Source organism: Patagioenas fasciata, chromosome 3 (genome assembly GCF_037038585.1).
Source record: "Patagioenas fasciata isolate bPatFas1 chromosome 3, bPatFas1.hap1, whole genome shotgun sequence".
In the NCBI taxonomy this organism is placed as follows: domain Eukaryota; kingdom Metazoa; phylum Chordata; class Aves; order Columbiformes; family Columbidae; genus Patagioenas; species Patagioenas fasciata.
Genome location: NC_092522.1, coordinates 62,081,029 through 62,099,072, shown reverse-complemented (window position 1 = coordinate 62,099,072; position 18,044 = coordinate 62,081,029). Strand labels below are relative to the sequence as shown.

The following is an 18,044-nucleotide window of genomic DNA, read 5'->3' as shown; positions in this document are numbered from 1 at the left end:
AACAAAGATTCTACAACTTTGGAGTGAGTACAGGGAAGAGAGATCTCAGTGACAGAGCAGACACAGAGTTAGACCCTGAGGCACATAAACAGAATCTCAGAATCTTTGGAAGGCGCCTCTGGCCATTATCTCATCCAATCGCCCTGCTGAAGCAGGGTCACCTAGGGTCAGTTGCCCCAGACTGTATCCAGGCAGCTTTTGTATATTTCCAAGGATGGAGACTCCACAACCTCTCTGGGCAACCTGTGCCAGTGCTCGTTCATCCTCACAGTGAAGATGAGTTTCCTGATGTTCAGAGAGAACCTCCTGTTGATCCATTTGTGCCTATTGCCTCTGGTCCTATCACCGGGCAGCACTGTAAAAAGCCTGGCTCCCCCATCTTCATCCCCTCTGATCAAGTGTTTATACAAACTGACGAGATCCCCCTGAGCCTTCTCTCTTCTCCATGCTGAACAGTCCCAGCTTTCTCAGACTTTACTCATACGAGAGATGCTCCAAAGTGTCAAAGTACAGTGCTAAACTTCTCAGTCTCAAAGGAGACCAAGATGATTCCTCCAGGGCCTGAATTACTGCTTTAAAGAGATCTAAGGTACTCCAAATTTAAAGGTTAGGAGTTTGAATCAATACAGATAAATTTTAACTACTCAAATCCTCCATTTGACAAAGGGGGAGAAAATGTCCAAATTCAGTTATATACAGAAGGGTATAAATAGAGTAGAAGAGACCAAGCAAAAGGCTGTCCAGGGTATTCCAGGAGCTGTATCTGACGTGCACGGTTATTGCATCTATACAATTACTGCTAAAGAGAGCTCATTTAAATTAAGAATTGCATTCATGCCATTTGTCATATCTGTAAACCAGTGTTGTCTATATCACATACAGCACTGTACTAACTTCACATTTCAAGTAATTAACCACTTTTTTTCAGTCTAGAAGAGATGTGCCAATAAGAATTTTTCAAAATGAGAAAAATTTATAGATATAAAACAAGGTCATAAAGTAGTTTGCAACACTATTCACTATTGTGCTTATCAGTAACACTGTCTATCAGGTTTGGTTGAGTCACTAGCAGAAATTTTCAGCATTACAACTAAGCAAAGATTTAAAAATAACACTTGCTACCAATATTTTTAATCATGGCATGATGAGGATTTGAGAAATGTCACCTAGACTTATATGGTGCATCTCAATTACAGTCCAAAAAAGTTGATATAAACAAAAATTCAGAAAAACTTTCAGAACACAATGGTTCGAAGAGCATTTCAGCACTTATCCCATAAGCAAACTTGAAAGCAAACTTGATCCAGTCAAGGATCAGCGCTATTCTTTCCATACCCACTGGGGTCTTCCTAACAAACATCTGCATTCAAGAGTTGACACTTCATATTAGCAGCATGTGTGTTATGATGCAAACCTTTACTAATCCTACAGAGAAGCAGAAAAAAAAATGGTTTACTGAGAAAACAGAAAGTCTCTGAAACATCAGTTAGATTAGTGTGAGTTAAACATTAAACAGAATTGTTAGAACTGTGCAAGTACTATGACTTTACAAGTGGATTTTAGACGACCATAAATGCAGCGGCTTTGCACAAAATTTGCATGCAAATTCTGTTCTTTTTTGCTGTATGTAAAAGTAACAAGTTTGATAAAAGGGATGTTGTGCATCTTTGCCAATAACCTTCTCTCACCTGAGTCCCATTTACCATCACTCTCAAGATTAGACAAACCAAAGGCTTGTCCTCTTAAAAAAATCTTAACTGCATTAGGAATGCTAGACAGGGAGAGGTGAAAATGTAAATTAATTACAGAAGGAATAAAGTCAGTCATTATTCAAACACATCTCTCTCAGTATAATACCCCCTATGAGAATATTTTACGTTTAAATCACTGAGGGTCAACACTTCCTTTATGTTGTACTTCTATTCAGCAGACAAGATTAAAAAATACTTCTAAAACTGTAGTGTCAAACACTCAAAAAATCAGCTAATTAAGATTACATATACTATATACTAAGATTTAATTCGTTCCACTCCCCTCTCCTTCATTTCCACCCACTTGTTATCTCCAAAGAAATAACCTAATTAAAAGATTCAGATGCAAGTCTTCCCTCAAAAAAAATCAGTAACTGATTTAGAAACCTCCCCTTCTTCTACCATTACAGCAGTCCCACAGTTCTGCTCTTTTTCACATGTTTAAACCAAGCTTTTTGCCTTCTTTTTCCCAACATGAAATATAAGGGTAATGGTTACTACCTCTATTGTAAAGCATGTGTAAGAGTTGAGGATAAAAAGTGTTATAGAAGAGCAAGGAGTTACTTGCATGATCTTACCACTAGCCTGAATTCAGTTTGGACTCCCCATATAAAGAGACCTCATCCAAACTAAATTCTTAACTGCAGATTTTTTACCATCAAATTTAACATTTTTTATTTCAGAACAGGGCAAAGACTAATCATGGAAGTACACCAGATTCTGAAAAAATATTTATTTTTCCCAGTAAATTAATTCTAGCATTACTAGGACACTAAATATCAACAAACTGCGGTTACATATTTTTAGTGTCACTTAAAGGGTATCTGAAAATTATCTTTGCTCTGGACTTTCTCTTTAGCAAAAGAACTCATCCTCTAACACTGTTTTGAGTCTAAGTCCAGTGATGTAAAATACTTCTTAAGTACAGATACCTAATGAGATAAAAAGATGTTAGACCCATGAGACAGGAAAGAAGCGTGCACAAGTATGTTATTTGATTTTGCTTTGAAAGCATAGCTCTTCTTGAATGCAAGACCATTAACAAGTTACGTTCCCACATTATAGAAATAAATTCAGGTATTCATTTTCAAAAATGAGCTTATTAACAGTGGCTCTCATATTTTAGTGTAAATATTTAAATCATCATTTTTTGTCTCCTGATTCCATTAACTGTAAGTCTTAAGCCACAGTTGGACAACAAGAAAAATATTTGCTTGTTCTCATGCATCTTTCATTGAGGTGTCTCTTTTGTTGAAGAAAGAAGTCACGCACAGCCAAGTGTACCAATACTGCAGCAAGCTCTTCAGCATTTTATGTTTATTCAAAACCCCACTCTTCAAGGCTCTAGAGCAGAGTATCTGAAGGTGAGGGTAAAAGGCGACTGGGAAGGGAAGGGAAGGAAAGCAGAGAAGGAAAATTCAGGTGAGTACACACCATTTCCAAATTATCATCTGAAAAAAAATCAAAACAAAACACAAAACAAAACAAAAAAGAAAGGACTTGCAGCCTGCATTTTGAAGATTCTGACTGCCCAAACATCTTACAGAAAGAAACGTAAGCTACAGAGTCTTTGAAAAGTCAGGCTACCAGATTCAGGATTTTTCAGCGTAACCAGATTTCCTTCCTGCTAAACTTGCACTAGGTCAAAGGAAACTGCAGTTTTCCCTCCCTTTACAGTCTAATAAAGAACAAATATACACTAGTATCCATGAAAACAGCAAGATACTTTAAAAAAAAAAAAGTGTGAGACCACAAACTTGCATTTTGGTCTGAAGGATCAAACCACAACTGGTTCTGCACAAGCTGATGTCAGATGATCCCAGCAGCTATCAAATGGTAACTGTGGGAGTAACTTTCAAGGTTACTGCTGAACACTGTACTACAAAATTGGCACATTCTGTAATACATCCTCTATATTGCAGGCTAAATACGATAGAGTTAGAAGCTGGTAAGATGAAATATTTTGTTGTTTATTGAGTCCAACTTATAAAGTAACATAAACATTAAATAATCCTATCCAAAAGGAACGAAAATTATGTAACAAAATTAACTACTGAGTTCCTAAAAGGCTGGAATACATACAAGAAAAGATAACTCGTTTCGACATAAAAGGATTTTTTTTTTTCCATTAAAAAGAGCCAATTCCATAGGGAGAAAATGCAATTTTGACCTGAATAAGTACTGGTCTTCCTCTTCTTTCAGTAATCTCTTCTAATTATCTTTGCTTTATTCACCTTTCATTGTGGTATAAATCATTGAAGCTAACATCTTTCTTTCATATTACACAACAACACAAAATTGATTTGGAAGATGTGAGTCTAAACAAATAGCAATAAGCTAACTAGTGGTTGTAAAAATATTTTCGCACCTAGAAAATGAAGGAAGAGCAGAGAGAAAAAAAAAAAATAGAAGATGCTTGATTTTTTTTTCTGTTTATTCTTAAATGGTTTTCTCTCAACAATGTTTGCCCTTAAGTAATTCTAGAAGCTCTTCCCCTACTCCAGGACAGCTGCATGGCCTGAGCAGGACAGTCAGTTGTGTGAATGAGGGATGTAAAGTGATCTGTAACCCCAGCATAGCTGCACAGGAACAGAGATGCAACAAAGGTGTAATGTGGGCACTGTGATAATAACTGCCGGCCCATTAATACAGGCACTGTAATGTTAGTTATATGCACCTACATATGGTTAAGCAAATAAAACGGACAGAAAACGTATTTGTTGGCATATTGAAAAGTGAAGCCTGTATTAGTGGCTGTTCAGCAGACATTCATTGTTAATATTGATGAAGTTTATTTCAGTGCAATACTCCAACAAACTTACAATGATCTCCTCCATTAAGTTACACTGTCAGAGAAGTGGAAATAAAAAATAAGGGTAGCTGACCGGCACTTCTGATCTGCTGAATTACCCTCCTGGGTTCTTGTAATAGGGGAAAAAGCAATATATGTGTGTTGTATACATTTTTCTAAAGTGCAAGATTTTTTTTATGTACAGCTGTCTTATATGAAAAATAAGAGAAACATTTGTATCCTCCACTTTCCAAACTTGATGCGACATCATCAGATTAAATGGGAGTTAAATTGGAAAATAGAGTTAGGAAGAACAAGCAAGAAACAAATTTTAAGATGCCTTCAGGAAAAATATTTTCAAGACAAACACCAAGGGTCCTTACACAAACTGTTAGAATCTATTAATTGTGAGTTGCCAAATTCATGCACATTCTCCAAAAGGTGGAGGTCTGATGGCATGAAATACAATAAATTAGTAAAAACCCTGCCCATGGAGGAATTGAGGTAAACAATTATGCTGTTCACAGGGAAAAGAAGTTAGAAAAGACAAACGCACTGCAGAACAGACTCAGCCCCAAAATTAAGGATATTTGAGCTAAAAACATGCAAGAAAGAGAATACATCACTTAGGTGTTGGGTTTTGTTTGGTTTGGTTTTTTTTAAACACTTTATACTATATACTTTAGGTGAATAAATACTATATCAACTTGCCAAAAAACTGCTGCAAGTCCATTTAATCAGTTACTGGTCAAACATGCTCATGGGAGATTGCTGAGTCAAATAACACTAGATCTGTTATGCTTATATGGTAGGGAAGCAAACCAGAAAAACAACGGACTTCACAATACAAAGCATTCAGCTGCAAGACAAACAGAAGATGTTTCTGCTCCTGCAGCTCTGATCACTCATTTCTCAACCCCTAGCATGGTACACCATGTCTAGCACTTCAGCTAGGATGACCATTCAAGGTGCTACACTCAGAGAGATATTTCTCATCAGAGAAATGATTCAAGTAAAAATTTCAGAAATGAAGATTCACAAAAGCTCAACAAATATAAATCTGGTTTCCTAGATTCAGCCGCACTCTCAGTTTCCCTTGCGACAAGTCCAACCCCTCCTACCTCTCCTAATACAAGCACCAACACTCCTTCAGGCACACAGTTCAGGAAGCTGATCTTGCCAAAAACCTCCCCTCCAAAATCAGCAATCAATTTTAAGGGAACTTCCTGTAGTGAACTCACCATGCACATGCAGCAGCACTATTGCCAATGTAAGAGAGGGTGTGGGAGGTATGGCAGCACAGCAGCCTAGATTTTTCTCAGTTTAAACTGTGCTCAGAAGCTTTTCCTTTTGTTTTAAGTTGAATCTATCCCCATCACAGTCCCAGTGTGGTCCCACATTCAGATGCACTGACCAAACAGAGAAGGTGAAGCTATACAGCACAAGTGAGAAACAGAAGGGAGGAGTAGTTGCAAGTAGTACTACCACTTGAAGTCTTCTGATGACAACTTTGGGACACACAGTATTTGATTGCTCTCAGAGGGTAGGGAAGCAAAGTTTGTATCTTGAGGATGAATTCAGGATGGCTATCACAATGTCCTCAAGCCAAGGATACCCACCAGCCATGAAAATATACCTCATTTTCAAATAAACTGAAGTGGGCTGAAATGCTTCAGACAGATGTTAAAAGATCTGTTTCAGAAAGAAAAATGTACAAACAACATGTACTAGCCTTTTAAACAAATTGGAGATTTAGACCACTGAAACATGCATTCAACATCTTCAGAGATCAAAAGAAACACAAAATGTGTCTATGAAATTTCCTTTACTTACAAGAGTGAATCTTCTCTCTCAAGAAAGGGCTACAATCCTCACAGCAGACACCACTTATACAATATGTACTTCAGGAGATACTTATTTAAAAAGTGGTAACAACTGTGTCTCATTAATGTCATCCAATGATCTTCATGGGAGGAAGCCCCAGCTCTTACCATCTCTTTTCCATTGAACTGACTGCACTGACCTTGCCTGTAATTACAGAGCAATTTCTTTTCCATAGGAATGTTCTGCAGCCTGCAAACATCCCTGGAGCCTGCAGCAGTTCCAGCTGGTTCCTAATTATCTCCAGTATCTGCCCACAGGCTCTTTCAATACTTTCTTACAAACATACACTGAAGTTCTGATATCATCCTCCAAAATCCCAATACACCTTTGCATGTGACACATGCACTGCAACACTGGAAACAAAAAAAAAAAAAAAATTAAAAAGGAGGGGGAGATGAAAGCAGAAAATAACAGAAGCCACCGGTTTTTAAAATACAGAAGAGCCTCATAAACAAGAATTATTTCTTGTGTGTATTTCAGTCAGAAATCTGATAATCTCTGGCATGTTGCAGCTGGGAAGGATGCTGCATAAGCCTGTGGGGAGGGAGTTCCTGGTGAAGCCTGCCAGCTGCATCCCAGGTGTGAAGTGGATGGTGGGCAGGAGATTCCCACCGCACAGCTGTTTGCTCACCACAGGCTCCACGGTTAGAGCTGGGAAGCAAGGCGCTTCTCACACCAGAGACCTTCAGTGAGCTGGAGAGCTATTTATTTAATACAAAAAGAGCTGCAGTTTTCAAAGAATTCCAGTTTCTCAGTCTTTGGCTTTAGGATCAAGAACCTAACTCCAGTCCTAACTGTCCCTGAAATGTGCCATAACTGAAGATTCTAGTCTGTGTTGGAGGACTTGCACCCCCCCACAACCACCGCTCAGAGGTCTAGATGGAGAGGAGGGATACTTCTGTCCTCACGTAATAGACATGTAAAGCTGAGGAACAGCTTTATCTCCTAACCACACCTGTCTGCTTTTGCTTCAAGTTCCATGTTTGGTCTTCGAGGTTCTGGAAAGCTGTGCCAAGGTTTACTGGATCAAAAGTGTATAATATTACGAAGACAGACAGATTCAAAGAGTGGTTGCCTCAGAGCAACCTTGACTAGCAACAGTCACTGAAGAGGCCTTTATAAGAGTTGGGAGCTTTAAATGAATGCTTGCAGCAAAGCAAAGACTTCTGTACAGAAATGAGCTGTTCCACTAGTAAGACTCAAAGGGCATGAGATCAGCTGCATACATATGTGCCCAGTTAAGTGAATGATGTTTTTGAGCTGCTCTGTCTGCATTAATATGCCAAATATTGACTGGTCACCAGTACAGAGAAGAGGCAAGAAGGCCAGCAAGAACCAGCATCCTCTACACACAGTCATACTCTGGTAGGTAACCTCAAGCCAGGAAGGCAAATCTGCACCTAGGTAAATCAGCACAGCAGTCTTTCGTCAAATTATTTCTACTTCGTAGAGGTCTTCACAATTATGATTCTCTCTCCATCCTGGCCAGATGCTCCTAGTAGACATATGAAAGATTAAGGTACACAAAATGTAAAATTTTGAAGTGGGGATAAGAAACAGCATTACATTGTAGTTACTCGATCATTCTTCTTGCATGACAGTGTGACACTACAGTCTTTCTAGTAGGAAGTCCATAATAGTTAAAAATTGCTGATTACAGAAGTATTCCATGGAAGGACAGCTATCAAGGACTGCATCTTATCTTTATAAAATATGATACAAAATATATATGTTAAAACAATCACAGATTAAAATGAATGAAAAGAAGATTTTCAGAAACTCTGGAAAAGTATATTCAAAGAGCAACATGAGTTATTATATTTCGATATAACAAATATATATTTAACAAATTATTAATAATAACTATTTAAATAAAATATTTTAAATAATAATTAATTATAAATATTTAATATAGTTTAAGCACAAATTCTGAACATTTTACTTTAAGGCTGTCGATTTTAAAAAAAAAGACTACTTAAATTTTCTTCATAAAATTCATTTCCATAATTAACTAAAAAAAATTAGTTGAGATGCCAGTTCTTCTCATGCAGCTTTGTCAATCTGCACAGAACAAGGCTTTGAAAGGTATAATTTTTAATATAAAATTCATTAGCCAGACTTCATGGAATTCATTTAAATCTGTACAACTACCCGATTGTGCTTCCTTCTAACTCTAATCTCTACAAAGACATGGAAAATACTCTCCTGTTGAACACATATTCCGTTTTCACCAAGAAGATAAACAAATGTTGTAAATTTGTGGGGTCTTTTTCAGCAATATTCTCACCACTTCCTAGCTAGTCCTGTAATTAATTTTCTCCCCCCCCCCCCAACAGAAGTTATGGAAATGCAGCAACTGTCAAACTTTTTGGACCCAGTTATTTATCTACCTCGACACAAAACTCTGAATGCATTTCAGCATCTTCACCTAAAGTATGCTTACAAGACTTTCTGGATAAAACTCAGTTTCAGAATCTACAAAGCTTAAATATCAAAAGGGAAGATTCATCATGGCAGCTAAATCTATACCTTTTAGATAAATATTCACACAGAGCTAATGCATTCACATACACACAAAGCTAAAGCTTTCCATGCCATTAATTTTTTTTTTTTTTTTTCCAAAAAAAAAGGCACTGAGGCACTGGCTTTATTTGAATTTTCTTCTTTTCCATTGCCAAGTTTCACCTTACTGCCTTTCCCAAGGAGAACAAGGATCTTCAGATGAAAATGGTAAACTTTTCAAAACAGCCAGAAAAAAGACTGACTCAACAGAAGAATGTCAGCTTCATACATTTTCTGCTTCATTTTGAAAACTTGGATTTGGGAAAATAATATGGTTGCATTTAGTAGATGATGTGCTACTTAGTAGGCTGCTTCTTCTAAATCTGACAAATATGAGTTATACTCCTGCACTCATGCTTGGCTCATGCAAAGGTTGCTTTTTTTTTTTTTTTTTACATTACTCTAAATTCCTTAGGATTCCATCATGCTTGCAGATTCTAGCCAAAAATAACAATAAGATGATAAAAGCAATCTGATGTAATTTCATAAATAATTTTGACCTGAAATTTTAAAGCTATCTTACATAGTTGCTTTTTTCTTTCTATGCCTATATATATATTATGTATTTAGACAAGTTTGGTTTAGATCAATCACTTTTTATTAAGTACTTCGCAAAGTACCTCCAGAGCTGTGTAAAAGCCTAATGTTTACTATATTAAGTGCTATTTCTGTATGTGTATGTGAAGGGATGAGAAAGCAGAACAATCAGAGAAAAATAAGAACTGGTAACATATAATCCACCATGATCATTCCCTCTATAAACTCAACATCTGTACTGAAGGTTCCTTTTCTGTATTGAAAAAGTCTGCTTGCAAACTGCTCAGGGAAAATTCTGCTGCTTTTTCTGGTAAGTAGCTTGGCAAGGTAACATCATAATCTTGCAGTGTCAGTGGTCCCCTTGAGCTTACAAAGTCTATTAAAACAAATTACATGAAAACACCTTTTCAGGATTTCAATTCTATAGCATAAGAGGATCAGTATATTCCAGTTTCTTTTTAGAACATGAGATAGTATACTACTTCAGTATCTAATGCTGTCATGACACCTCAATACTATCTCCATTAACTGTGCATTTTGCACAGACCACAAAATAACAAGTTACTAGGATAAACCTATATGCTTTCCTGTAATCTATACTGGCTAGATTGTAATGAAATCAACACTTCAGCATCTGCTTGAAACGGCTATTACATTTGATCTGTAGTGGATGGATGCACAAAAAAAACCCCATTACTTAGACAAAAAGGTAAAATACACAGTATTTCACAAAGCTGACACAAAGCTTCTGAAATTAAGTAACTCAAGAATAAAATTCTAAGAAAATTCTACCCCAATAACTAAAATGACATCTTACTTTTCACTTACTTTTCTACTAAATGACAGTATGAAACAGCCAATGAACAAATTACAGTGTCAGAATACAAAAATTCTATTCCTAACTATTAAAAGAATGAAAAACTTAAATTAAATATGAGAAAATCTAGTTAGTGATTCTAAAACCTCAAATAATACCTGATACATATGCTGACTTCCCTGGATTGTCAACCTACCAACTCTCTATTTGGCTGGTTGATTAAAATTATGTAGGATATAAACTGAAAAAATAAAAATCTGTTCTACTTTGTATATAATCCAAAGATCACATGTTTGTCTGAAATCAGTTTATTTCTTTCTAAAAAGATATAGAACAAGACATTACAGATAAATATCCTGTCTTGCTTATAACTGTAGACCATCAGAGTATTACTGCCGCTGCTACTTCTCCTTCTGTCCGTAGTGTATTTCTCTCACAGAAGCGGCTGTGTAATGCTTGTCCCACTGCTTAAAGTAGAATATAGAAAAGCTGCTAGGATCATCTGGGAGAAAAAGGATGAGTAAACAACTCATCATGTTCCCAGGATGAGCATTTCAGTGCATTAATATAACTGCAAAGCCATAAGAGAGAATAAGGAAATGGCATAGACTGTCCATACATATTCAATATACCTTTAAATAACTGTAACATGGACAGTGAATAGATAAATGTTCCACCATAATCTCGAAAAAAAAAAAAAAAACAAACCACCAACCCCCCCCAAGATGATTATCATATAGGAAGAAATAATTTTACAAATAATGCACCTGAGAGATTTGTAGTTTGTCAGAGCTATATCTTCCAAATATTTCGCACATCATTACTCCTACAGTAATCTATCCAAAATCTATCACTAAGAATGGGAGTACACAATATTTTACTGATGGATAAGCACAAAAACCATAAACCAAATATTCTGTCCTTTCCTGTCCACTCCTACTGGACACAAAGCCCTCAAGCATGTAAAACCCTGAGGATTGCCCACACACATGGCATTTAAGGGGCCTGCTAACAAACCCAAATTTTCCTCCCCTTGATCTCAAGAATGATCAAAGTATTGAACTAGGATTAGGACTTCTCTAAAACTTCTTTCCTGTTTCCATCCACATGGAGAGAGACATTCTACCCTTCGGTATTCCAAGATAGCCATGAATTGTCTGCAATGCCCATATGGTCCATTTCATTATCTTGTTTCTCCCCTTTAAGGGCAAAATATCAATAAAATGCTAATAACATCCAATCTATCAGATTTCTTTTTAGCTGCTTAACTACAACTAGCATTTAAAGCAAAGTACTTTCTGAAGTCTTGCAGCAGGTGTAAGCAAAAAGGCTGGAGAGCTCATATTATCACCTCATGTCTTATGTTGATTAAATCTTGAGCAGCTAAAGCTCACATCCAGAAAATATGAAACCAGTAACTCGCCTTTTTATAAATGTAACTCAAAAGCTCTAGTTTGCACTTGTACATTTACAAATTTTCATTTCAGATGAAGAAATCCATCTCAGAGAGAGAAATTTGAACAGTAAAATAAAGTGAGACACTGCCAGATTCTAGACAGACATACTAGGGCAATGCAGAACTGCAGGGACCTGATCTGCTGGGCAGCCAGTCTCCTACTGGGATGGGGAGCACATACACTGGGATGTTCTACAATAAAAGTGTTTCTTATACAGAGCCTTACAGATGTCATAGGATTATTCGCTCTCAATGCTCCAACATTTCAATTTATCAATTTTTTAAGCAGAGCATAGCAAGGCACTTACAGTTTCATAACATTCCCCCATGCAATGTGTTCTGTGATTCTTGGATCTGTTGCTCTCCTTGCAAGAGCCAAAAGCCAAGTACAAAGCAACTGTTATAGGTTGACAGTGAATACCCTTTATTGTTTCTTCTCAGAATTCTACCCAGATCAGCCAGAGCTCTAACAAACTAAAAGCAAACCCAAACCTATCTTCTGGAAGACCACATGCAGTTGCAAAGAAAATCAGGATACATGCAAGTCACTCATTCTGTTCAACATCTGCTATTGTTTTATTTGCTCTGAAGCAGAGCTACAAATAACTGATGGCTTATCAATTTTCAAAAGAAGCTTCTATAATTACATTGGTACGTCCTATGGAAACACTGCTGGGTTTCTCGTAGCAACCTTCCGTGATTCAAACAGCGAGACCTGTTCCTCCCACAAAATTATTAACACTAAGAGAGCTTCATCATTCTTCAACGGAAGAGCTGATATCTGCCTGGCAGAATTACCATTAACAATGGTAATCCAATAGCTTTATGACATCTCCTAAGAAATAAAGTTTTATGGCAAAAGTAGTAAGTACATTCAGGATACAGTAAGGCAGAATTGCTTCTATAAGATCTTTTTCAACCCTTAAGATGCCTTGAACACACATATTACAAAGCCTTTTTAACAACCCTGTAAGATAGGTAAGTATGATCCCTGTTATGAGGAGGAAACTAAAGGCAGAGGCCTGCAAGACAAGCAAATTGTTTATAGCAGCCTATGCCATAGAAAGACTTATTAATCTCCACCACTCCTATGACCTACTCCAATTTGCTTTCCTAGATATGGTTGGCCCTCGTCCCTCTGTTTACTACTGGGTACCTGTCTGACATGTCCTTGCAGACTCAGTTTCCTAAAACATCTGAAAATAAATATTTTTAAAAGTGAGGAGTATTCTGTGGCTTTAGGGAGGTGGATCAACTCACTGAAGGGTCAGAGGAGCACTGGAGCTGAAGCTAAGGGGCAGGCAATACCCACAAGACTTAGGTGCAGGGAAAGCTTTCAGAAACAGAAAGATGTTAGATCAGCTCAGCTGCACCATGGAACTTCCCCGCGGGACAGAGCTGGAGCAGCCTCCTTAATACTGCAGGGAAAGATAGCATTGAAATAAGAAATTTACCATTATCGGCTTCCAGCCTGTGCTACAATCCTGTCACTCGTTGAGTGTGGCTCCTCTGATGTTTTCCTGTTCATTTCTAACTTGCTTCAAAACTTATCTGGTTTGGATCTGCAGGAAAATCTATAACCAGCACTCTGCTTTCTGTTCTCGTATTTGAAAATCTCCATCAACACTTGATGAAATGTATCTTGAGTCAAAACATATCCCCTGCAGTTCACTGCAGAAGGACAGATACTCAGCCCAGGTTAATTCAAAACTATTTACAGTAACGAAGAAAAGTTACTACTTCAATCATCAAGCAAGGAAACTTGATTTAAATATAAAATTTTAATTTGATTTTGCATTTCTACTCCTTTCCTGAAAGAAAGACTGTTACTAGGTAGTAACGTTAAACTGATGTTGACTTACAAGTAAACATAGCTTATACCTCATACTTTATATTTCTTTTTGCTAACTGTAATGCTATAATATGTTCACATTTAAGTAATTACATAATTTAAACACACATTCAGATTAATGATTTTCATATTTGATGTTAAAGGGTGGTAAACTTCCTTCTCATTTTCTAGACCAGATGTTCTTCAAACTGCATATATTGACCACTGACACACAATATATGTATAGGTAACACTAAAAGTACACCAAGTATTCTGAAGTTGTAACTGCAGCCTCGAACACAAAGTTACCACTGCCAACAGTCAAATTCAATATTGCCAGTGTTGCTGGGGATAGCAAAAAATAAGATGTTGCAATATATTAAAGGATTACATTTTAGGATTATCTTCCAAACTCACAACTGTGTCAAGTTAGTTTCAAAGGAAACTAGAATTCCATTCACACAAATTAAAGTTTTACAAAATCTAGAGAATGTTACTAACAAAATAAAATTACACTAGATGTTTTGGATTCATATGCCTCTATTAAAAATGCTTTTAATTGGTTTTGGGTTTTTTGTTTGTTTGTTTGTTTGTTTTTGTTTTGTTTTGTTTTGTTTTGAATCAAAGGAAGCATTATCTTTAGCTAGTCAACTGAAGTGACTTTCTGGATACTACACCACTACACTACTAGAACCAGTTGATCTCAACATCACATTTCATTTTTATTACATTCTGTAAGAGTAAAACATTTTCAGTTTCTTCTTAAAAAAAAAATAAAAAATAAAAATTTACATAAACTACACTGAAATAAACACACAATTTTCAATCTACGCCTACTGAAGAAAATCTGTTGCAAGCTGATGTGACCCTTCAGCAACACGAATCCAATTATTTACCCAGTAATTTCCCTCATTTCAGTGATCTGATACACTTTAAAACTTCAGCAAAAAATATTTAAGCAATACATGCTTATTTATTAGCAAAGCTATTTTATTTAAATTTGGCGGCTTATGGTAAAAGCTAAATTCACTACAAAAGACTTAGACAAAAAGTTCCACTTAGAAAGAGGGGGTTTTTTTATATCAATTTTTTAGCTACCCAGTATATGCTCTCTCAAATATCGTAGTACAAAAAGACTTCTGGCTATGGTATTGTCAGAAGGGCTTTTCCTCCATTAGGAACCCAAGTCTGCCCTCTAATCGCAAAACAAAAAGGTCCTTAATCTCAGTTTAAAAGCTGACAATGAAGATGAGACCAAGTTAAAAAGCCAAACTCTGAAGTAAATTGCATGAGCTACAAGGATATATTCTCACCTAATCATTCAGCAGTAGACTGCTGATAGTCTCTACCAGGTACAGCAGAAGACATATCAAAGTGTTACATCCAGACTTCCACATATTTTGTCTCCTAAAGCACTTCAGACATACTAGTTTTACTTTAAAACTTCAGGAAAAGTGTTCATACCTTGAATCTCAACATACACAAGGTTTCAGATGGATGAATATGGCACCAACAATGCATATGTCAGGTTCATTATAGGGGAGCTATGTGGAAATTAGTATTTCTACATCCCTCCCCACTGAAAGCCATCTACGTATACACGCATGACACGAAAAACTGTACTGGTTTCTTTCCAAACCCTGTAGTGTCATATGGCAGCACTAGATCAATCTTTAGAAGAAGGCTCCAACCTGACCAGTGACTGATCTGCCCCCTTCCAGCTGAGACAGCAGGTTATGACCAGCATTATCCTGGTCATGCAGCTAATAACAGAGCCAGAGGGAATTCTTCTAAGAGAAAAGCAGAGATACCAGGAACATGTTTCCTTCTGGGAAAACTGGGTGAATTAAGGTGATACTGAGAACAGGCAGGTGGTTCACAGGGTAAAAAAGAGCAATAGATTAACACGTGAAATTCATGCAGTTTTATTTTGAAGCTGTAATTCTAAAGCTCTTGGGCAAAAGGCCTGAATCAGACCTCAGGCATGTTATCAATTTCCTGGTCTGAGTAAACAGCCCAACAGCTTGTACATATGTACTACAGAGTGTCATCTGCCATCTACTACAAGCTTAGTAGGGATACAGGGTTTAGGGGGAGGCGAGTGGGAGAATCTGTGTCCTTCAGTCCAGCAATGGCATTTGTAAGATACTTTCACACTAAAAAACAAAACAAAACAAACAAACAAAAAACCCACAAAAACACCAACAAAACAAAGTTATTGAAACATTTTTTAATTAGTACATCAATGAAAAGCTAAATCATTTGACATGAGAAATGACATGTTCATAAAATCCACCAAGCCAGGCAAACCTGTCTCAATAAACTAGACATTTCAGATTCACACAGTGAGATAGGAGTGTGTTGTTAGAAAAACAATGTACAATCAGCAATAAAGCAAAACAGAAATAAAATGCTGATGAAGAAAATTAAGATGGCAGTGGTTCCTTTATTATTATTATTCCTGTAAAGATCCAACTAATAGAAGTGTCAAATAGGGGTTTGCCTGAAATAATGAATACAGATTGCAAACTCCTGAGAGGAGAGTGTGTCATTCTCACACTAGATTCTTGCCAGACACATTTTTGGCTATTAATGTAATCACATACCATGAATGGGGCTGGGGGAACAGGACACAACAAATGAAAATACCTCTTTGACAACAAATATGCCTGTCTCAGCTCAAAACTTATGTATAATACCGATACCTTAGTTTCATTTTTGTTTCTGTACAACACAAACATGCACCAAAAACTAGCAGTGGAAAGCAGGAACCAACCTTTCCAAGTGACCAAGGCCTGGCTTCAGCAAAACAAGTCTCCATATGCTCAAGCTGTGAACATACTATGACACTCTGCTGATTTGGGGTATAACCACAAAGAGCCATGGCATTTGACTGAAGGATGTTATGACTATATTACATAAAATCAATTTCTATGACATTAAGGATCTAACAAACCACTGACAAACATTTATTTTCTAGCTGAGAAAGCAAGCTGCTGTGTGGCAGCATTTTCAGGATTACCACTGAGATCATGCTAAGAGGTAATTGTCCCAAGGCAGATTTAGACTACTGGTAAGGATTTCAGTTGCGGGGGGGGCAGGGAGGGGGCAGAATCAAACACAGACTAAACAAATGTACTCTAGGAAAAAATCTAAGATTTTATCTATTTTATTTCTAAACACCAGAAAAATTCTGCAGAAGATACTCCATGTGAATGGGTGCTAGGGCAAATAACTCACAATTTGAAGTATCAGGCTTTTTAAGCCTCTGACCCCTTCAAACAGAAGAGTACGGGACATCTCTGTTTTAAGTCTGAAAACCTTAATATAAGAAGATCATGGCTTTCAGAGCAGTGGCTAGATATCATTTTTTTTTTTGTCTGAATAGTGTTTTGACCAGAGTTCTAGGCCTGAAACTTTTCAAAACACTGAACAAAAGGTCTTTGGCTGTCAGTTCACAGCAAGTCAGATGCAAAGTGCACTAGATATCCTAACGCTGTCAAACAAGCTGTGCACTTCTGAGAGTTTCATTTGGTGTGTAAACCAGCATCTCCCACAACTTTTCACTCCCTATTATCACTTATTCATACTTTAAAACACACAGCTTCGAAATATCCTGCAAGAAAAGCTTCAAAGAGAGGGCTTGAGTACCTAACAAACAGCAGAGTTGAGAGCGCAAAAACCTTAACAGTCTCACTTCGGGGAACTACGCACAGTATCAACCACACAGCCACAGGAGCTTGTCCTGAAATAAAAACTCAAAAATGCAGAGGAACAAGGCAAGAAACTTAACAGCGTTATCATCTTTTGATGAATTTAACCCCCTGAGAGATCCCTGAATTTACTCAGTTACTCAAAAAAGGTAAGTAAACCTCTGAAGGCAGAGAATAAGTCTCTCTAAAAAAAAAGGAAAAATATAAGTAAACAAGACAGAGGTGGCAAGCAGATCAAGGTGAGACACCCAGGAAGGCTCACACCACAAACTGAGAAACCTAGAGAAGAAAATTATCATGAAAGCATGAAATTTAGTTAATTGCATTTTTCATGCCACGTTTTCTCTGTTCACAGAATCACAGAATGTTAGGGATTGGAAGGGACCTCAGTTAAATTTCTGAGTAACATATGCACCAGAACACTAATATTCCTCAAAATAAGAAGCAAAGACCTTTTTGGCTTTTTCTCATTCCTCCCTGTGACCTAAGGAATTTTATCTTTGCCTTGAAGTACTATTCTCCTCTTCACAAGGTCTCTACTTATACCTAGATGCAAGAAGAGAACAAACTTATTAACAGTTGACTACATGAGAGAACCAGCTTCATACCTGCATCATGAATTTAAGCCTAACGATAATAGAAAATCCCGTAATTACTGTATCGGAAAAGAACACTGCTTTAGTTTATCATAAACACCCAACT

General features: G+C 37.0%; 1 protein-coding gene across 3 annotated transcripts in view; it reads right to left on the bottom strand.

The window, feature by feature from the left end:
• TULP4 (TUB like protein 4) overlaps window positions 1-18,044 on the bottom strand; it is a 157,881-nt gene that overhangs the window by 129,453 nt on the left and 10,384 nt on the right. The gene's annotated exons all lie outside the window — the stretch shown is intronic.